Raw genomic sequence first — 23,749 nt, forward strand, 5'->3', positions numbered from 1 at the left:
CCTCCAACGGAGCTGTGAGGGAAAATGGCGCCAGTGTGCTGAGGAGATAGGCTCCGCCCCCTTCTCGGCGGCCTTATCTCCCGTTTTTCTGTGTATTCTGGCAGGGGTTAAATTCATCCATATAGCCCAGGAGCTATATGTGATGCATTTTTTGCCATCCAAGGTGTTTTTATTGCGTCTCAGGGCGCCCCCCCCAGCGCCCTGCACCCTCAGTGACCGGAGTGTGAAGTGTGCTGAGAGCAATGGCGCACAGCTGCAGTGCTGTGCGCTACCTTGTTGAAGACAGGACGTCTTCTGCCGCCGATTTTCCGGACCTCTTCTGTCTACTGGCTCTGTAAGGGGGCCGGCGGCGCGGCTCTGGGACCTATCCATGGCTGGGCCTGTGATCGGTCCCTCTGGAGCTAATGTCCAGTAGCCTAAGAAGCCCAATCCACTCTGCACGCAGGTGAGTTCGCTTCTTCTCCCCTTAGTCCCTCGATGCAGTGAGCCTGTTGCCAGCAGGTCTCACTGAACATAAAAAACCTAAAACTAAACTTTTCACTAAGCAGCTCAGGAGAGCCACCTAGTGTGCACCCTTCTCGTTCGGGCACAAAAATCTAACTGAGGCTTGGAGGAGGGTCATAGGGGGAGGAGCCAGTGCACACCAGGTAGTTCTAAAGCTTTACTTTTGTGCCCAGTCTCCTGCGGAGCCGCTATTCCCCATGGTCCTTACGGAGTCCCCAGCATCCACTAGGACGTCAGAGAAATTAGAATTTTGTCTGCACTAATGTCCAAATTGACCCACTAGGATGCTACGTGTTTCTGGCTGGCACAATACATAGCTCCCGTTTTGTGTTACTGGCCATATATATATATACCCCCCCACCCCTTAAAACTCTGGAGTTCTTGTGAAGGCTTGCGCCTTTATGCAGGAATTTCCCTCTGCTCCAGCTATATGTATTGGTGTTTTTAATGCTGTTTTGGATGAGGCTGTGTTAGGATCTCCTGCTCTGTGCTGCCACGTTGCCATGGCAACCGGGAGGCAAGTGTTAGCGAAGTAACCTGAGCGCAGCTGATACTCCGGTCCGGGTTTTTACTGTGTAGTGATTACAGGCTCTGTGCACGGCAGGGAATCCGGTGCTGGTTTTGTGCTCACAGTCTGTGAGGTCTGAGTGGGGCGTGGACAGCACCTGCTATATAAACCATCCTCTCAGGCTAGGCAAATGCTGCTGAATCTTTGTTTGTTAGTCAGTTCCAGAGAGTTAGCTAGTACTGTGTGACTTTGTATTTACTTGTTGCTTACTGCGAATAGGCCTTGGGATTCGGTACTTCATTCTGCCAATCCAGACCTAGCAGTAAGACTGGAGTCAGTTGTTTAACCTGCTGGGGTTCTTTTGCTATTCTGTGAACCCAGCAGGGCGTCCAGGTGTCAGTTTAGTGGCAGTAAGCTGAACCTGTGCCCTTTAAGTGGGGGTTAGGATTGTGGATACTCTCCTTGTGTCTATATTTCTATCTTTGACCAAGGAGTTTATTCCCACACCCGTTGGTAACCCTTTGGGGTTTTTCTGTTGCTCTTAGCAACATCATTTCGGGTGCTCCACATGTTAAATCACTACATCTCGCTTCATTGTCTGCTCTATTCCATCTGAGCATTCCTGACACTAGGGAGACACCCAGTTCCTGAGCCTTTGGGCTTCTCCGTTCACTTTGTGTTTATTAGTTATTCCATCACCTCCTGTGTATGTTATGTTACACTGTCTGTGAGTTCGTTTGCTTCACATCCCTCTCTGTTTATACACCGGTATACTCCTGTTAGCACTGGTGTGCGTAACATATTCAGCAGCCCTACTCCTGTTGAAATTTTGTGGGAATATGGAGCATACCCCTCAAAATACTTTGCAACAGGTGGTCGATCAGGTGCAGGTCCTGACTCGACAATTTAATGAGATGTCCATTAAAATGAACACCCCGCGGGGGCGTGGCCTGACTGGAGAGACGGCTGGCAGCAGAAAAGCAGAGCTCCTGCTAAAGCCACTCCAAGCACCAGCTGAAACTAACCTAACTGGCCCCTTCCTACACCTACAGTACCCCCTAGTGCTCTGGTTGCCTGGGCGCTTGGTCTCGGAGCCGGGAGATCGTTTTTACGGTCTTTGCGGGTTGAGGCCTGTGCCGGGTGCCGGAGCCGGGGGCTAAATTTCCAGCCAAGGCCCGACAAAAAGCTCCGTAGGCGGTGCGGAAGACGGAGCTGCCTACGGCAACCGAACATCTGGACCCCCTCACCTTTGTATGCCGCAAGACCTCCGGGACCCTCTCTGCAACAAGGCCGGTGCGGCGTTCATAGGCGGTGGACACCCGGCGCCCGGAGTGAGAAGAGACGGAGGGACCCGCGAGGCCGCACTTCCGGTCCTGCGGCAGCGCGGCTCTCTCTCCCTGCCAGACGCAGACACTCAGTGAGGAGACAGTCTCCTCTTGGCACCCCTCTCCCCCTGATATTAACAGTACTGTGTTGGGGAGACCTATACACCCCACGGCTAAAGGGGAAGGCTGGAGGGAATCAATTAACACGCTGGGTCTTTTCCAGTACAAGGGTGACAAACGCGCCATAGATCTACTAAGCCTCACTCCCCTCCACTCTCAGCTGATCAAAGCATTCCAGCGTGCTGGTCATCTTCCAGATTACACTGCGGGGAGAAGGGAATGCATCTATATTATCTTCACTGGTGACTCTCAGAAGCGACACTGTTTCTCCAGTCTGCTGCCACAAAGTGAATTACATCTACTACCCCCCTCTGGTCGCCTCGTGCGTGGAAGGTGAGAACGACTAATCCATTACTTATTGATTAATCTTTTGTGGGTGTGCTCATACGGCGATGCCGCTGGCCGGATTGCCGTTATAACGGAGTTACCATACCACTGAATATATTTACCACGCTCTCTAAATCAACCTGCCCGCCTTCCCACATAGATTGGCGACATCAAATTTATACCCGACTGACACAATTACATCCCCCTACCGATTTGGTGAATTACGCCCATACGCTGTCTGCCCCCAGCTGACACATTTCGTAGCGATATGTGAACCTACACCACCCGCAGCTGTGATGTAGAATTCTCCACCCTTTCATAACCAACGGCATACCATACCACCTATCCGACCCTCATGAGCTCATAATTACTATTATGGACAAATTCTTAAGTTCTTCTGCACCAAAGCCACAAAGATATAGAAGTGGGAATAAACGCGGAGAGCCGAGTCCCGTATCTCCGCCACTGTCCTTCATCCCTGTTGAATTACAAGACGAAGTTGAGACATCATCCATCATGGCCCCAAAGGCTCCCCCTGCTCCTGCTCCTCCTTCCTATTCGGAAATAGTGAAAGCAATCAAGGAAACCGTGGAACCGTTACTACAAGCACAGGCGGACAAACTTATGACTGCGGTATCAGACCTTAAATCAGAGCTTGGGTCTATGTCTCGCAGAATCTCAGTGAATGAGAATAGGATTGGAGCCAATTTCAAAGAAATAGAAGATCTCAAGGAACAGGTTGTGTCTTTAACATCTTCACGCCAACATATGATGATGAAGATAGACGACCTGGAAAATCGCTCGAGACGTAACAACCTGAGAATTGTGGGGCTTAAAGAATCACTGAAAGGCCCTGATCTTCTAAAGTTTTTACTCTCCGACCTCCCAGGCCTCCTAGGCATCCCGGAAGAACTATCATCGATGGAGATTGAACGTGCTCATAGACTGGGTCCGCCACGCGACTCTAACCAAACCAGACCCCGCCCGGTTATCTTTAAATGTTTGAACTTTAAAGATAAAGAGTTGATGTGGTCTGCGGCGCGAAGTCAGGGCCCACTTCACTGGGATGGCCAACGGCTGTTTCTCTTCCAAGATTATTCCGCAGAAGTCTCTAGAGCCAGAAGAGAAATGTCCCCATTATGCTCTCACCTAGTGAAAAGTGGTATCCGATTTGCTCTCCTTTATCCTGCGCGGCTGCGCATTTTCACGCCACAAGGTCCGAAGGATTTCACTTCAGTGGACTCAGCCAAGGAATTTATGACGGAGCTCGAAGGGCCCATGCGGTCACCCTCAGAGTCACGCCCGTCTCTTCCAAACGGAGCTGATGATGACATTTGAAGCTTGATTTCAGGTCTTAGTTCATATTATTGGGTAGATCGATATAGTTAATATTTCTCATATATTGCGGGGTGGATTTGATTGATTGGATTTAATTGCTATCGGGTTAGCTTATTAATCACTCCATTCTCTTTATTTGAGAGTCATAACAATGTTTCTGAAGTTCATTATCTAGGTATTGCCTGTTGGTTATGCTGTTATTCTCTTTTTTTTGTTAGTGATGTTCTACATTACAGCGAGCCCATGCAGACAGTTTATACTGATGTATACTAGTGGGAACGCTCCCATATATTGTTCTTGTCTTGACCTCTATGTTTACTTTCTTTTCTACTTTCTGACTTTTTCTTTCTTCATCTCTACTTCTCCTCCCATGAAGATGCTTAGCTGGTGGGAATGGGAACTGTCTGTGTTCAGGATACTCTGGAGTACTTATATAAGAAATCTTATTGTCACAGGCCCTATTAAGGCCCTCATGTGTTCTCCTACTGGGGATATAAATGGCACAACTTAATATAATATCGTGGAATGTCAGGGGAATTAATTCTCCTATTAAACGGAGACGTATCCTTACCTACTTAAATAAAATAAAAGCGGATGTCTCTATGCTTCAAGAGACGCATTTGACCCCTGCTGAACACGCTAAACTTACCATGCTTAGACAAGAAGTCGTAGCTTTTTCTTCTTTCTCCTCTAAGGCAAGAGGGGTGGCAATCCTTATCCGTAAGGGGGTGGCCTTGGATGTACACCATCAGATTATGGACCCTCTGGGTAGATACATTGTTCTAGATATAACTTTGGAGGGCTCCAGACTGACCTTGTGCAATGTTTATGCCCCGACTACCTATGATAAATCATTCTATCTAGAAATAACAAATATTCTTCGCCCATATTCGCATGCCTCCCTTATTGTTGGAGGAGATATGAATATGGTGTCCTCCCTGGTCTTGGACAGGAAGGGTACCTCGTCTCAGAGGACCCGACTTCCCAAGATCAATCTAGATTACATGTCTGCACAACTGGGACTGATTGATGTATGGCGTCTTCATAACCCCGTAGAATTGGAATATACTTACTACTCTTCAACACATAATTCCTTTTCACGTATTGATTATTTCTTCGTTTCCACTGATCTGTCCACCAGGATCACTGAGGCAACTATCAAACCCATAACCATTTCAGACCATGCCCCTATATCAATAACATTACAGGGTAGACTCACTTTAGGTACTAACTCCCATTGGAGATTCCCTGCTAAGATGGCGGCTTCTCCAGACTTTAAAAATATGCTGACGACATCTTGGGAATCTTACGCACTTAATAACTCTACCCACGCGTCTGATCCCGCATTGTTTTGGCAGACAGCCAAAGCTGTCTTGCGAGGAAACATAATTGCATACATGACGAAATATAAACGAGACCAAGACACCGCCTATAGGACGGCACAATCTGAACTCACTTCCTCATTTCAAAAGTTTAAATCCTCACCCACGCTATCTAACAAACAGAAATATAGAGACGCTAAGACTCAATTTGATCATACTCTGACACAAATGGACAATAAATTCCTTATTGTAGGTAAATACAAATTTTTTCAATATGGGGATAAGCCTAGCCGAATGCTCTCCAATCTCCTTAAATCTGATAAGGGACCCCAACATGTAACTGCTCTGAAAGACCCTTCCTCTGGTGTACAATCTGAGGGGACAATGATCACAGATATTTTTCACTCCTTTTATACCGATCTTTACTCACACAGCGAGGTCGAACAAGCTACTAAAAACTCCTTTTGGGAAAAAATACAGCTGCCTCAGATCTCCCCAGATCAGTCGGACTCTCTCATGGCCCCTATCACTGTCGCTGAAGTGACAGAAGCTATTAAAACCCTTAAACCACTGAAAACCCCGGGCCCAGATGGTTTATCTGGGGAATTCTTTAAATTGCTTTCCCCTAAAATAGTAGACTCTCTAACGGACTTTTTTAATTCTATTTTTTCCGACCTTACTATCCCACGATATTTCAACTCGGCCCTGCTTCGAGTTATACCCAAACCTGGTAGAGACCCGTTACTCCCGTCCTCTTACCGCCCTATCTCCTTACTTAATGTAGACTACAAACTGTTTACTAAACTGTTGGCAGACCGCCTAAAATTTATCCTGCCTGAAATAATTCATGAAGACCAAACTGGTTTTATCTCAGGTAGACACTATGTAACCAATATCCGTAAGGTTTTGACAGTTATACAGTCCCTGAGCGGGGCGGAGACGGGTGATCCCACTTTCCTATTGTCCTTAGACGCCGAAAAGGCGTTCGATTTGGTGACGTGGGATCACCTGTTTGAGACACTCCAACGTTTCGGATTTCCTGACAGATTTATAACCGTTATACGCACTATCTATCATAATGCATCCACGCAAGTTTTCACAAACAGATATCTATCACGACCCTTAATGATCCATAGGGGGACTAGACAGGGATGCCCCTTATCCCCTCTGCTTTTTGCGGCTGCATTAGAACCACTGGCCATAGCACTGAGACACTTACCAACCTTTTCCGGGATCTCGGTAGGAGGAAGAGAAGTCAAACTTGGATTATTCGCAGATGATATGATTTTATTTGTCTCCAACCCCCGTATTTCGATACCAGCGATTTTCGACACCATACACTGTTTTAGTACCTTTGCCGGCTACCGCATAAATACACATAAATCTGAACTGCTCCCACTGACTAACATAAAAGACCCTCACACCTATACTGATTTCGCTTCTCAATTTACGCTTACCCCTACTAAACTAAAATACTTGGGTATTAATATCCCTTCAGAACTCTCCCGGCTGTATATATTCAATTACACTCCCATTATTCAACAAATTAAAACACGATTAGAAACCTGGAAAGATCTTAAACTCTCTCTACTAGGCAGGATAGTGGTGATAAAATCAGTTATATTCCCTAAACTGGCTTATCTGCTCCAAATGCTCCCTGTTACGATTACTAAACAAGACTCCCTACTCTGCTCGCAAATATTTTCAAAATTCATATGGAAAAACGCTAGACCTCGCATGCCCAAAGCCCGAACTTATATTAACAAACGAAAAGGTGGTCTGAGTATGCCCAATGTGACGATGTTTGCTAGAGCAGCACTATTTAAATCCGCATCAGATTGGCTGCTCCGGTCAGATCTATATACGAACCTGGAATTGGAGGAAGCATTATTTTTTCCTTATTCCCCTGCAGCGCTGCTTCACACACCACTCTCCAAAATACCCCAAGAACTAAAGACTAATATTCTGTTTTGGGACACTTATAAGGCCTGGATCTCCATTCATAAATTATTCCATACTAACCCCTTTGAGTCACCGTATATTCCCTTATGGGGCAACCCTAATTTTCCCTCCTCCTTAGACAATCGACACTTCTACACATGGAAATGTAAAGGAATTCATTCTATCAGGGATGTCTTTGATCCTGGTGGACAGATGCTCTCCTTTCAGCAACTATGTGACAGATTTTCTTTGCCCCACACTAATTTCTTTATGTATCTCCAAACACGCCACTACATCACCTCCCTAGGTGACCCCCTGGGTAAAAACACCTCCACTCGAACAATACTCGATACTCTCACATTTTGCAGACATAACCCATTCAAAATTCGCTACCTTTATACTGATCTGATTGAGATGTCAGCCCCCTCTTGGTCCCCTCTCTCTGCTTCATGGAGTCGGGAACTCCCAGAGACACCCACGATGGATGAGGTGTCTAAGAACACTGAACTGGTCCTTAAAGCCCTAAAATCTGCCACACTGCAGGAAATACATTTAAGAACTTTAAACAGGATGTATATAGCCCCCTCTCAAAGACAACACTTCCGCCCGATGAAACGGGCAGTTGCCCTAAATGTGGAGAGAGTGGAGCATCCCTCACGCACAATTTCTGGTTATGTGGGAAAATCAAACGGTTCTGGCGTAAGTTTCTCCAATATCTATCCCGTTTACTTAAATTACCCCTTCCAGAAGAGGTGGGCCCGTTGCTGTTTGCGGACTTTACATCCTGGCTGTCGCAGTTTGACCTGGCTTCTATGATCCCGCTGCTGACTGTGATGGTCACGGTGGCGAAACAGGTGATACTGAGGCATTGGATATATAAAACTGCGCCATCAATGGGAGAATGGGAATCTGCCTTACTAGATATACTGTTTTGCGAGAGGCGAATGGCCACTTTTCAAACTGAAAATGGAGTGAAGCTTTTCCACAAAAAATGGGGAACCTACATAGAGACTTTACCCCTAGAAAGGCGTGAATGTATCTGGAAGGTATTTCGCGACACTACATGGTATTGGACTAGTCGGACAATGGGGAACATTACTTGACCACAGGTGGGATGAAGGTTGGACTTTACTGAAATGCCTTACTCACAACGTAGACAGTCCTCATCAGGGAATAACATAGTATTACATTCACTCCAGACCCATGATCTACTCTCCTGGCCCAAAGTAAGAATCTGATCCCCCCCCCCCCCTGGCAACAAACGCTAATCATTTATGCTACCCCGGTACTAGTGCTCTTCCTCTGCTCTCAAGCATACTCTTTTCTCTATTATTTCCTCTCTTTTTCTTTTCTTCCCTTCTCTTTCCTATCCCTACTTTCCTTCAACTGATGTGATATCTAACTCATTTGTTTGGTCTGTTTCTATTTGCTGGAGGAGATGGTGCACACGTGTTAAGCACCCCTCCCCCCCCTCCCTGGTAATACTGCTACCATTGTTACTAGACAGATGAGTTTACATTATTTGCTGTGAATTGCATCTATTTTTCTTCTTTTTCTCTTGCAAAAAAAAACAACAAAAATTGTACAGCCTTCAATTCTCTGTAATTTATTTATACTAGACTATGAATGTATGTCACTGCTGAATAACCTTGTACTTTAATGCCTGACAATGCATGTTGTGACTTTATGGCTGTCTAATAAAGAAATATATTAAAAAAAAAAAAAAAAATGAACACCCCGCAGGCCGCTAGCGGAGCTCCCGCAGCAGCAGCGGCAAGTTCAGGGGTTAAGGAGCCGAAAGTAAATCTCCCGGATCGTTTTTCTGGAGATCGCTCGCAGTTCTTTTGTTTCAAGGAGAGCTGTAAGCTATATTTCAGGCTTAGGCCCCAGTCTTCTGGGTCGGAGATTCAGCGGGTGGGCATGGTGATTTCCTTGCTACAAGGAGACCCACAGGTCTGGGCTTATGGGTTGCAGCCTGACTGTCCGTCGCTTAAAAGTGTTGATGCTTTTTTTACGGCACTGGGCATTTTGTATGATGACCCTGACAAGATGGCTTCAGCCGAGGCTCAGATTACGGTCCTTAAGCAAGGGCGACGGCCAGCTGAGGTTTATAGTACGGAGTTTCGGAGGTTGGCTCATGATACCCAGTGGAATGACCCAGCCCTGAGAAACCAGTACCGAAGGGGCCTTTCTGACCAGATAAAGGACCAACTGGTACAATATCCCTCGCCTGATAGCTTAGATCAGCTCATGCAGTTATCCATCCGGGTGGATAGACGGCTGAGAGAGCGTAGGCTTGAAAGGGAGACCGCAGTTTCCTTTTTTCCCAAGGGAACCTCAGACTCTGAGGAATATTCCGTGAGAAGACGCGGAGGAGACAGCAGGGTTTGTGTTTGTACTGTGGGAATAAAGGTCATGTTGTAGTATCATGCCCAGAAAAGCCGGAAAACTTCAGGGCCTGAGGGTGATGGGAAATATCCTGTCAGGCCAGAAGTCAGAATTTCCCAAAAAGACTTTTCTCATTCCGGTGACTTTGGAGATCCTCGGTCAAACTGTCAAGACCGAGGCCTTTGTTGACAGTGGGGCCGATGGGGTTTTCATGGACCGTCAATTCGCCCTGGAACACTCTGTTCCCTCAGTACCTTTGGCATCAGAGATTGAGATCTGTGGGTTAAACGGGGAACCATTGTCCCAGGGTAAAATTACCTCCTGCACTAGCCAAATTCCTTTGTTTATTGGAGCCACACACTCTGAAAAATTGTCTTTCTATGTGACTGTCTGTTCTTTTGCCCCATTGGTTTTGGGGTTACCCTGGTTAAGGGCCCATAACCCTCAATTTGACTGGGTCTCTGGGGAGATTCTTAGTTGGGGTAGTGATTGTTTCAGGAGTTGCTTGAGCCTTCCAGTCAGGCTCTCGCAGCTAAGTTTGCCAGGATTGCCAGGATGTTATGCAGATTTTGCGGATGTGTTCTCCAAAAAAGTTGCAGAGGTACTACCTCCCCATCGCCCCTATGACTGTGCCATTGATTTGTTGCCGGATGCTAAGCTTCCCAAGAGCAGGTTGTACTCCCTGTCACGTCCTGAAACTCAGGCTATGGCAGAGTACATTCAGGAGAACTTGGCTAAGGGATTTATCAGACCCTCACAGTCCCCAGTTGGGTCGGGGTTCTTCTTCGTGGGTCAAAAGGACGGTTCGTTGCGACCCTGCATCGACTTCAGGGAATTGAACCGTATCACGATTAAAAACTCGTACCCACTGCCTCTCATTTCGATTTTGTTTGACCAGCTTCGTACTGCCACCATTTTTTCTAAGATTGACCTACGCGGTGCGTACAATCTAATCCGAATAAGAGAGGGGGATGAATGGAAGACTGCCTTTAATAACCACTCAGGGCATTATGAATATTTGGTGATGCCCTTTGGGCTCTCTAATGCCCCGGCAGTCTTCCAGGAATTCATGAACGATGTGCTCAGGGAATATTTGGATAGATTCTTAGTTGTTTATCTAGATGACATACTAATCTTCTCCCATTCCCTGGAGGAACATCGGAAGCATGTACGCTTAGTCCTCCAGAATCTCAGAGACCACCAGCTTGGGGCGAAGCTGGAGAAGTGCGAATTTGAAGTCCAGCAAATCGCATTTCTAGGGTATATTATCTCCTCAGAAGGTTTCCAAATGGAGGGTTCTAAGGTACAGGCAGTCCTGGATTGGGTGCAGCCCACTAGTTTGAAGGCGCTTCAGCGTTTTCTGGGCTTTGCGAATTTTTATAGACGGTTTATCGCTGGATTTTCGTCTATAGTGGCCCCCTTGGTGGCACTCACTAAGAAAGGGGCGGATGTTGCTCACTGGTCTTGTGAGGCCAAAGCGGCCTTTGCCCGTCTCAAAAGGGCATTTGTCTCGACCAAGGTGCTGCGACACCCAGATCCAGAGCGTCCTTTTGTGGTAGAAGTGGATGCCTCTGAGATAGGTATTGGGGCAGTGCTCTTTCAGATGGGGGTGTCTGATAATCGCCTTCATCCCTGTGCTTACTTTTCCCGTAAATTTTCGTCTGCCGAGATGAATTATGATGTGGGTAACCGGGAATTGTTGGCTATAAAGGATGCACTCGGGGAGTGGAGACACTGGCTTGAGGGGGCTAAGTTTGTGGTCTCAATTCTCACCGACCATAAGAATCTGGCATATTTAGAGTCAGCGAAGCGGCTCAATGCCAGGCAGGCACGATGGGCTTTGTTTTTTGCTCGCTTTAATTTTTTGATAACATATCGCCCTGGGTCAAAAAACATCAAGGCTGATGCGCTCTCGCAGAGTTTTGCTCCAGTCCAAGAGACCACCGAGGAGCCATTGCCCATTGTGTCCCCATCATGTATTAAAGTGGGCATTACCCAGGACCTCTTGTCATTAGTCCTTAGAGCACAGGAGCAGGCTCCTCCAGACCTTCCGGTAGGTCTCTTGTTTGTGCCTCCTAGGTTAAGACAGCGAGTGTTCCTGGAATTCCATGCCAAGAGGTCGGCAGGGCATCCGGGTATTGCCAGAACTCGGGAGTTGCTGTCTAGGGCGGTGTGGTGGCCCTCGGTGGCTAGGGATGTGGATCAGTGGGTTCGGGCATGTGACGTTTGTGCCCGAAATAAAACTCCTAGAGGGGTTCCTGTCGGCCCATTACATCCACTCTCTATTCCATCTAAGCCATGGACCCACATTTCCATGGATTTTGTGGTGGACTTGCCCAAATCCTCGGGGATGACAGCCATTTTGGTTGTCGTTGACAGGTTTTCGAAGGTGGCGCATTTCGTTCCACTGGTTGGGTTGCCATCGGCCAGATGCCTGTCTGAGTTATTTATGCAGCATGTTGTGCACCTCCACGGGTTGCCACTTGATGTGGTCTCTGACCGTGGATCCCAGTTTGTGGTCAAATTCTGGAGGGCATTTTGTTCTGATCTCCAGATTTCTGTGAGCTTGTCGTCAGGCTACCATCCACAGTCTAATGGGCAGACTGAGACGGTGAACCAGTCCTTGGAGCAGTTCCTCAGGTGTTATGTCTCCAAGTGTCATACTGACTGGGTTGCTCATCTGTCCATGGCGGAGTTTGCCTTTAACAACGCGGCTCACTCTGCTACAGGGATCTCTCCCTTTGTCACAACTGAGGGCCTGAGCTGACGGGAGGCAGCCTCAGTTGTAGGGGCTGAGATGTACCGGAACCTGGGAGGTTGTATCAGACCCCTGGACATGTAAGTAACATGAATAATAACTGCCCGAAGGCGTGACCACGACAACTTGGATAAAAGTCAATGATGTTTATTATGACAACTCCGCAACACAGCAGCAGTAAAAGAAAACGTAAAAGTCAGCAAAGAATAAATACAGTTCCTGGGTACTACAGGATGGCAGGAGCCACAGGGCACTGGTAGTGTGAGATAGTTCTTATGATCTTCTAGATGGAAAGTCCTTACCAGGCCCGACTGTAGCAATGGAGATAACCCAGGATTGTGCCAGCTGGTGTTCCAGGAAAAGCTGGGTTGCTGAAGATAAAACAGCTGCTGTGGATACTGGCTGGAACCAGACTGTTGTAACCAGTTAAATAATAAATGAACTTGGGAGCGATGAAATATGAACTGAAATGTAGAACTTGAGAGCGGAGAAATAATAATACCGGTGGAGAGTGGTAAAGTGTAGAAAGGACACCGGCCCTTTAAGGGAAGCTGTACTCTGCTGGAAGCTGAGCTGGAAGCAGGTAATGTTGTAGCTGGAAACAGATGAATCCACAATGGATTGGAGAGTCAGGCTACACCGCAGGTGGAATGCTGGTGCGGGTCTCTATGGTGGAAGTCTTGAGACAGGAGCTGGAACCTGGAAGACAATCACAGGAGAGAGACAAACAGGAACTAGGTTTGACAACCAAAGCACTGACGCCTTCCTTGCTCAGGCACAGTGTATTTATACCTGCAGCAAGGAAGGGATTGGCTAGGCAATTATGCAGATTATCAATACTGAGAACAGATTGGTGGAAATGATCAGCTGACAGAATCCAAGATGGCTGCGCCCATGCAGACACTTGGAGGGAAGTTTGGTTTGTAATCCATGTGGTAATGAAAACAGTAATGGCGGCGCCGGCCACCGGAGACAGGAGGCGCCAGGCTGACAGATGCACATCCAACCACGCGGACACAGCGGAGGCCGCGGCTGACGTAATCGCCACTCAGACACTCTGCATGCAGAAGTTCAGGGACGGCGGCGGAGGCCGCGGGAGACGCCATGCCAGGTGTAATATGGCGTTTACTGTGACAGCGTCCCAGAGTGACAGGAGAGGATACAGGAATGTACACATCAGGATAACAGATGGGATCCGGTCCTGGAGCGCTGAGCCAGCCTTAGGAGGCATCTGATGGGTAAGAAATGGCGTCCAGATACCCGGATCGTGACAGCACCCCCCCCTTTAGGAGTGGCCCCAGGACACTTCTTTGGCTTTTGAGGAAACTTGGAATGGAATCTCCGGACCAAGGCAGGAGCATGGACATCAGAAGCATTGGTCCATGAACGTTCCTCAGGACCATAACCCTTCCAGTCAATAAGATATTGTAGTTGACCGTAACGGTGACGTGAGTCCAGGATCTTGGCCACTTCATACTCAACGCCTCGTTGAGTTTGGACTTTCGGACTTGGAGGAAGTGAGGAATGAAACCGATTCAAGATCAGCGGTTTCAACAGGGAAACATGGAATGTCCTGGGTATTTTTAAGAAGGGAGGCAACTGAAGTCTGTAAGCAACAGGATTGATGACTTGTTCAATCTTGAAAGGACCGATATAGCGAGGTGCAAACTTCATACTGGGAACTCTTAACCTCAAATTCTTCGTGGATAACCATACCCGATCACCCACCTTGAGAGCAGGAACTGCTCGACGCTTCTTATCCGCAAACTTCTTGTACCTGAACGATGCCTTGAGCAGAGCTGATCGTACGCTCTTCCAGATATTGGCAAACTGATGCAAGGTGATATCCACTGCGGGAACAGAAGTTGCTGGAAGCGGTTGGAACTCAGGGACTTTAGGGTGGAATCCAAAGTTAGTGAAGAATGGTGTTGAAGCAGATGAAGAATGATACTGGTTGTTATGACAGAACTCGGCCCAGGGAAGTAATTGAACCCAGTCATCTTGAGAGGAGGACACATAGATGCGGAGGAAGGCCTCCAAGTCCTGATTCACCCTCTCGGTTTGACCATTGGTCTGAGGATGGTAAGCCGTGGAAAACTTTAGCTTGACTTGAAGGACTTGACATAAACTTCGCCAGAATTTGGCTGTGAATTGAACTCCTCGATCTGAGATAATTTCTTCAGGAAGACCGTGGAGTCGGAAGATCTCTTGTATGAATACTTGAGCCAACTTGGAAGCTGACGGAAGACCGGTGAGAGGAATGAAGTGTGCCATCTTGGTGAACCGGTCAACTACCACCCAGATGGTATTGAACTTGTTGCACATGGGTAAGTCTGTAATGAAATCCATCGACAAGTGGGTCCAGGGTCGACGGGGAACGGATAGTGGAACCAGTTGCCCCGCAGGCGACTGGCGGGATACTTTATGTTGGGCACACTTTGGGCAAGATGCAATAAACTCCAAGACGTCCTTTTTCAGAGTTGGCCACCAATAGGACCTAGAGATAAACTCCAGGGTTTTTTGGATACCTGTATGTCCGGCAAAACGGGAAGCATGGGCCCAATGCATGAGCTTCTTCCTTAGCATCGGCTTCACAAAACTTTTCCCTGATGGGGGCGTAGAGTCCATCCCTACCGTGGAGAATGCCAACGGATTTATAATAGGATGCTTGTCTGAAGACTCTGACTCATTTTCTTGCTCCCATGAGCGGGAAAGGGCATCGGCCTTGCGATTCTGAGAGCCCGGACAGAACTGGAGTTTAAAGTCGAACCTGGAAAAGAAAAGTGCCCATCTGGCCTGACGAGGGTTGAGACATTGTGCGCCCTTCAGGTATAAAAGGTTCTTGTGGTCTGTAAGTATGGTGATTGAATGAGAAGCTCCCTCCAACAGATACCTCCACTCTTCTAGAGCGAGCTTGATGGCTAGCAACTCCTGGTCGCCAATGGCATAGTTGCGCTCAGCTGGGGAGAACTTCCGGGAGAAGAAACTGCAAGGGTGTAAATGGCCATCTTTAGCCCTCTGAGATAACACCGCTCCTACTCCAACGGAGGAGGCATCCACCTCTAAGATGAAAGGAGAGTCGATGTCAGGCTGTTTCAGAACAGGCGCAGAGATGAACCTTTGTTTTAAAAGATGAAATGCTTGCATGGCTTCTTCAGACCACTTGGACGGGTTAGCACCCTTCTTAGTGAAAGCAGTAATAGGCGCCACAATGGTGGAAAAGTCTCGTATAAACTTTCGGTAATAGTTGGCGAACCCTAAGAACCTCTGGACCCCTTTGAGGGTTAAGGGTACCGGCCAATTTTGGATTGCTTGTAGTTTCTCAGGATCCATCTCTAGTCCGGAACCGGACACAATGTACCCTAGAAACGGAATGGACTTGACTTCAAAGACGCATTTTTCTAATTTGCAATAGAGATGATTGACACGGAGACGGGACAGAACCTCTTTAACCCAAAAACGATGTTCCTCTAAATTGTTGGCAAAAATGAGGATATCGTCTAGATAGACCACGACATGACGGTATAGAATGTCTCTGAAGATCTCATTGACAAAATGCTGGAAGACAGCTGGAGCATTGCTCAATCCGAAGGGCATGACGAGGTACTCATAATGTCCGTCACGGGTGTTAAAGGCGGTCTTCCACTCGTCACCCTCACGGATCCGGATGAGATTGTATGCACCTCGCAAGTCCAGCTTTGTAAAGATGGTAGCTCCGCTAACTCTGTCAAAGAGCTCAGTAATCAGGGGTAAAGGATAACGGTTCTTGATGGTAATGTCGTTCAAACCTCTGTAGTCGATGCACGGCCGCAGACCACCATCTTTCTTTTTTACAAAAAAGAAGCCTGCGCCGGCTGGAGAAGAAGAAGGTCGAATGAACTCCTTTGCTAGGCTCTCTTTAATATATTCCTCCATAGAATGCGTCTCAGGCAGAGACAACGGATAAGTTCGGCCTCGAGGTGGAACCTTCCCTGGAACGAGATCAATCGGACAGTCCCATTCTCTATGAGGAGGAAGGATATCAGCAGAAGCTTTACTGAACACATCCGTGAAATCTTGATATGGAGGAGGTGGAACATCAGACGACCTGGGGGAGGAAGAACAGACAGGCAATACTTTAAACAAACATGTCTCAGCACAGGAGGAACCCCATGCCAGGATTTGCGTAGTCGTCCAATCAATTGTAGGATTGTGAAGACGGAGCCATGGAAGGCCCAGGACCACAGGATGTGTGGCTCTTGGAATCACTAAAAAAGAAATAAGTTCGGAATGAAGAACTCCCACTCTCAGACGAACTGGTAGAGTCCTTAAAGAAATAACTGCATCAAAAATTTTGCTGCCATCCACGGCAGTTAAAGAAATGGACGAAGGAAGTCTCTCGGTGGGTAGGGACCACCGTTTAACATAGGCTTCGGTAATAAAGTTCCCAGCTGCTCCGGAATCAAGGAGGGCAATGACGTTCCGATAACGTTGAGCAACTTGAAGCGAGACTGGGAGATTACAATCTTGAGGAGATGGAGAGGAGATCATTACTCCTAGCCGGCCCTCTCCTTGGCGAGCTAGGATTTGGAGTTTCCCGGACGTTTGGGACAGGCATTAATGGTGTGAGACGGAGCTGCACAATAGAGACAGAGAAACTCGGAGAGACGTCTTCGGCGCTCAGCAGGAGTTAAACGGGAACGGCCAAGTTGCATGGGCTCATCTTTAGATGGTGACAGTTGACGAGGAGGAGGAGCAGAAGATTTTGGAGCAGATGATCTTCCACGCTCAGTTGCTCTCTCTCTGAAACGTAAATCAACTTTCGTGCAGAGTGAGATTAGCTCATCTAACTTAGAAGGTAAGTCTCTGGTAGCTAACTCATCTTTAATACGCTCAGATAAGCCATGCCAGAATGCAGCATACAGGGCCTCGTCGTTCCATGCCAGTTCGGATGCCAGGATCTGGAACTGTATCAGATATTGTCCTACAGTACGTGACCCCTGGCGTAAACGGAGAATCTCGGATGAAGCTGAGGTTACCCGGCCTGGCTCGTCGAAGATGCGCCTGAATGTTGACACGAAGGCAGTGTAGGAAGATAGCAGGGTGTCGGACCTCTCCCATAACGGTGATGCCCAATCAAGGGCTGAGCCACTGAGAAGAGAAATAATGTAGGCAATTTTTGTACGGTCACTGGGAAAATTGCCAGGTTGTAGCTCAAACTGAATCTCACACTGGTTGAGAAATCCCCTGCAGAATCTTGGAGATCCGTCAAATTTTGCTGGCGTTGGAAGATGAAGACGTGGAGCAGAAATGGGTAAGGTGGGTGGGGTTATAGCTGGAGTCACTGTGGTTGACGCACCAGACGCGCCTGATCCACGGAGAGTTGTCTGAATCCCATCCAGCCGAGTAGAGAGATCCTGGAGACAGCGGATGATGTGGCCCTGTGCAGCCTCCTGATGTTCTAGTTGGGCTGCCAGTTCTTGCATCGGCCTGGCCGCTTGATCCTGGTCTCCGGCTGGATTCATTAGGTCAGTGCTTACTGTCACAACTGAGGGCCTGAGCTGACGGGAGGCAGCCTCAGTTGTAGGGGCTGAGATGTACCGGAACCTGGGAGGTTGTATCAGACCCCTGGACATGTAAGTAACATGAATAATAACTGCCCGAAGGCGTGACCACGACAACTTGGATAAAAGTCAATGATGTTTATTATGACAACTCCGCAACACAGCAGCAGTAAAAGAAAACGTAAAAGTCAGCAAAGAATAAATACAGTTCCTGGGTACTACAGGATGGCAGGAGCCACAGGGCACTGGTAGTGTGAGATAGTTCTTATGATCTTCTAGATGGAAAGTCCTTACCAGGCCCGACTGTAGCAATGGAGATAACCCAGGATTGTGCCAGCTGGTGTTCCAGGAAAAGCTGGGTTGCTGAAGATAAAACAGCTGCTGTGGATACTGGCTGGAACCAGACTGTTGTTAGCACGGAGTGGATACTGGCTGGAACCAGTTAAATAATAAATGAACTTGGGAGCGATGAAATATGAACTGAAATGTAGAACTTGAGAGCGGAGAAATAATAATACCGGTGGAGAGTGGTAAAGTGTAGAAAGGACACCGGCCCTTTAAGGGAAGCTGTACTCTGCTGGAAGCTGAGCTGGAAGCAGGTAATGTTGTAGCTGGAAACAGATGAATCCACAATGGATTGGAGAGTCAGGCTACACCGCAGGTGGAATGCTGGTGCGGGTCTCTATGGTGGAAGTCTTGAGACAGGAGCTGGAACCTGGAAGACAATCACAGGAGAGAGACAAACAGGAACTAGGTTTGACAACCAAAGCACTGACGCCTTCCTTGCTCAGGCACAGTGTATTTATACCTGCAGCAAGGAAGGGATTGGCTAGGCAATTATGCAGATTATCAATACTGAGAACAGATTGGTGGAAATGATCAGCTGACAGAATCCAAGATGGCTGCGCCCATGCAGACACTTGGAGGGAAGTTTGGTTTGTAATCCATGTGGTAATGAAAACAGTAATGGCGGCGCCGGCCACCGGAGACAGGAGGCGCCAGGCTGACAGATGCACATCCAACCACGCGGACACAGCGGAGGCCGCGGCTGACGTAATCGCCACTCAGACACTCTGCATGCAGAAGTTCAGGGACGGCGGCGGAGGCCGCGGGAGACGCCATGCCAGGTGTAATATGGCGTTTACTGTGACAGCGTCCCAGAGTGACAGGAGAGGATACAGGAATGTACACATCAGGATAACAGATGGGATCCGGTCCTGGAGCGCTGAGCCAGCCTTAGGAGGCATCTGATGGGTAAGAAATGGCGTCCAGATACCCGGATCGTGACACCCTTCCTTTGTGTGTATGGGCATCATTCTAAGGCCAATTCTTTTGACCCCCTGGATTCCACGCCTGGTGGTTCCTCTGTGGTTTCGGCCCTTAGGGGTATTTGGAGGAAAGTGAAGAAAGCCCTTGTGTCTGTGTCATTAGTGACCAAAAGGGTTTTTGATAAGCGGAAAAGACCCTGCAGCTTCAAATTAGGAGACTTCGTCTGGTTGTCCACCAAGAATTTGAAGTTGAGACAGCCATCTCATAAGTTATGGTTAGGCCCCCGGTTCATCGGCCCTTATAAGATCACCAGGGTTATCAATCCGGTGGCATTTCAGTTAGATCTGCCCCGTTCATTGGGTATCAATAAAACATTTCATTGTTCCCTTTTAAAACTGGCGGTTAGTAATCCTTCTTCCAGTGGAAGACCTTCTCCTCTTCTGATACGGGGTCAGAGGGAGTTTGTGGTTGAAAGGGTTCTTGACTCCAAGATGGTTCGGGGCCGGCTGTAATTTTTGGTGCACTGGAAGGGGTATGGCCCGGACGAGCGGTCGTGGGTGCGCAGTTGTGATCTTCATGCCCCTAGACTGATACGCTCTTTCTTCTCGCAGTTCCCCGATAAACCCGGTGGTAGGGGTTCTTTGACCCCTCGTCAGAGGGGGGGGTACTGTTAGGATCTCCTGCTCTGTGCTGCCACGTTTCCATGGCAACTGGGAGGCAAGTGTTAGCGAAGTAACCTGAGCGCAGCTGATACTCCGGTCCGGGTTTTTACTGTGTAGTGATTACAGGCTCTGTGCACGGCAGAAAATCCGGTGCTGGTTTTCTGCTCACAGTCTGTGAGGTCTGAGTGGGGCGTGGACAGTACCTGCTATATAAACCATCCTCTCAGGCTAGGCAAATGCTGCTGAATCTTTGTTTGTCAGTTCCAGAGAGTTAGCTAGTACTGTGTGACTTTGTATTTACTTGTTGCTTACTGCGAATAGGCCTTGGGATTCGGTACTTCATTCTGCCAATCCAGACCTAGCAGTAAGACTGGAGTCAGTTGTTTAACCTGCTGGGGTTCTATTGCTATTCTGTGAACCCAGCAGGTTTGCGGCTGTACTCTCAGACCTGCTTGCTTAATCCTCCCTCACTGTGCAGGGCGTCCAGGTGTCAGTTTAGTGGCAGTAAGCTGAACCTGTGCCCTGCAAGTGGGGGTTAGGATTGTGGATACTCTCCTTGTGTCTATATTTCTATCTTTGACCAAGGAGTCTATTCCCACACCCGTTGGTAACCCTTTGGGGTTTTTTCTGTTGCTCTTAGCAACATCATTTCGGGTGATCCACATGTTAAATCACTACATCTCGCTTCATTATCCGCTCTATTCTATCTGAGCATTCCTGACACTAGGGAGACACCCAGTTCCTGAGCCTTTGGGCTTCTCCATTCACTTTGTGTTTATTAGTTATTCCATCACCTCCTGTGTATGTTATGTTACACTGTCTGTGAGTTCGTTTGCTTCACATCCCTCTCTGTTTATACACCGGTATACTCCTGTTAGCACTGGTGTGCGTAACAGGCTGCTGCTAGATGGAGGCCTGCTGCCCTGGGTGCATCTACTGGGCCCACTGCCTTTGCCTGCCTGATCTCTGAGCTTGGTCTTGTGGATGTCTGGCGCTTGCGCAATCCTTCTGTTACCTGTTTTCAAGTTCCCATGGAGTATTTTCCCATATAGATAGGGCACTGCTTACTTGCTCATTACTTCCCTGTGTATCCTCAGTGAAATATTTGCCACGTGGGATATCTGATCACTCCCCTGTATTATTATCTATGAGCTTTGATATACCCAGGGGAGCATCCTTTTGGAAGTTTAACCCTTTTTGGTTGACTCACATGGGTTCTTTACTAATAATCCTATTTACAATAATGCCCCATTGGTGTGGGATGCCTATAAGGTATTCCTGCGTGGTTCATTAATTTCCAGAGTAGCCCAGTTGAAGATATATAGTAGAAAATCTGAGGAGGAGCTGGAGAGGAGGAGTGGGGAACTTGAGCAGGCATATTTACGTAGCGGCCTCCCTGTGGATCGGGTGGAATGGCTGATTGTTCATAAACAGCTGACGGATCTACTTCTTGATAAATCAAGGAGACGTTTACTGTTTCGCGCCCATTATTTTTATATTCAGGGAGATTGATCCGGGAAATTTGTGGCCAACTTGGCTAGACAAGAGATAGCCCCTACCACTGTGCATTGTATTAGGAGCATGTCTGGCGTTATTTATACGGATACCCCTTCTATAGCTTCTAGTTTTCAAGCACATTTTCTAGATGTTTATAAGTCCAGGGTACAATAAACGCATTCAGCACTTTCTGATTATTTGAATATGATTGAGATTCCCGCCCTGAGTCGCGACAACTCTTAGAAACACCCATCACACTGGAGGAGGTGGAGAATACCATTAGGTCTTTCCCCAGTAATAAGGCCCCTGGGGTGGATGGTCTTCCTATTGAATTGTAAAAAAGTAATCTGGATTTCTTTGCCCCTAAAACTTCTGTTGATTTTTGAGTCTCTGTTACAGGGTGCTACTCTCCCCCCATCTATGGCCGAGGCGCTGGTAGTGTTGATACCGAAGCCGAGTAAGGACCCCCTCTCCCTAGACTGGTACTGTCCTATCTCCTTCCTGTCAACTGACATTAAAATTCTTGCCAAACTTTTGGGGCTTCAGCTTAACGCTGTGGTTCTGCAGTTGGTCCATTTTGACCAAACTGGCCCACTGTAAATCTTAGACGATTATTTATGTATATGCAGTTGGCGGGTGATGAGTTGGACGGTGCGTTAGTTGTTTCCCTGGACACTGCTGCGCCTTCGATTCTGTAGAATGGGTGTATCTCTGGGAGGTTCTTGTAAGATTTGGGATAGGCCCACACTTCCTGTCCTGGGTTCAACTCCTGTATTCCTGTCCAGCTGCAAGGGTTATAGTTAACGGCTTCACCACTGACTCTTTCCTGCTGGGGAGGGGAACTCGACAGGGAAGCCCTCTGTCCCCACTACTTTTTGCTCTTGCCATAGAGCCCTTGGCTTGCGCTGTTAGGGCTCCCGTGAATATAACATGGCTTTGTGTTGTGGGTCAAGAAGAAAAAATTGGTTTACAGATGGAGCCACGGTCATCTTGGCTTCTCTGCTGCGCCTAGGCACACCATGGTTTATTAGCATAAACCCTTCATCTATTGTTCTCAGCTGCAATACAATACAGAGAGAACAATACATCAGGGGATCAAGTCATTACAGCAGGGGAGTAAGTCCGACTGCCCTGGCTCAGTTAATCCTATTAAAGGCCAAAATAAAGATGGCTCCATCTGTATATGCAGACGATATGATATTATTTTTAAAGGATGTATCCCTTTCACTGCCTGCCCTTCTTAACTTGGTAGAGGTGTTTGGCTCTTTTCAGGTATCTGTATTAATTGGGGCAAATCAGTGGTGTTTCTGTTAAGTCCCTCCACATCACCTACCCCCTCCAATGATCTCCCCCTTAAATGGTGTACCCAGTTTAAATATCTCGGCATTCAAATTTCTAATTCTCCTAAAGATTTTGTCGCCTTGAATTTGACCCCCCAGATTGATCATTTACGGATAAAAATGCAAATTTGCCAGAAACTCCCTTTAACTGTTACAAGCCGTGTGAATGTTATCAAAATAATCATCCATTCTCCGCTCTGGAACAATATGTCTTTTTCTGAACTTTATGGTTTGGAGGGCAATTCTGGCTAGACCTCTTTCGGGGTGTCTGACTTGGGGCACCTCTATCAGGAAGGAGTGCTCCATAGTTTCGATCATTTATATACTACATATGCCATCCGTAGACATTATTTTTTTCGGTATTTACAGCTCCGGCATGCACTGTCGGTGCAGTGGCGGGGCTCTGCTCCACAACTCTCTGAATCCCGTTCATACAATAATCCGTACGTTGCCTTCTTGTGGAAGGGTCTCGGTTCTCTACTCCTCCCTCCTCTCCTTCTCTGGTTCAGATGGGCTGATTGCCCTCCGGGCTAAATGGGTACTAAATTTGGGTGCAATTGCTGATGAAGATTGGGACCATATCCTGGACTCCCGCATGTGGCCTCGGTGAGTGCTAGATTCCAGCAGATACAGCTGTACATCCTGCATAGGGTCTATTGGACTCCCTGCGGTTTGTTTAAGTTTGGAGGCTCGGTCTCTGATAATTGTCCGAAATGCTCTGCTCTGGCTGCTGGGATTTGGCACTTGCTTTGCCAGTGCCCATGGGTTCATGCCTTCTGGGAAGATATCACGACCTCTGTGGGTCACACAGGTATACGGATTCCATTGATAACTTGTATATTTGGCCTTGGTTTGCAGGGATCCCTCCCACTTCATTCCCGTCTCTATGTTAATACTGCTTTAACAT

This window comes from Pseudophryne corroboree, chromosome 5 (assembly GCF_028390025.1).
Source record: "Pseudophryne corroboree isolate aPseCor3 chromosome 5, aPseCor3.hap2, whole genome shotgun sequence".
Lineage (NCBI taxonomy): Eukaryota > Metazoa > Chordata > Amphibia > Anura > Myobatrachidae > Pseudophryne > Pseudophryne corroboree.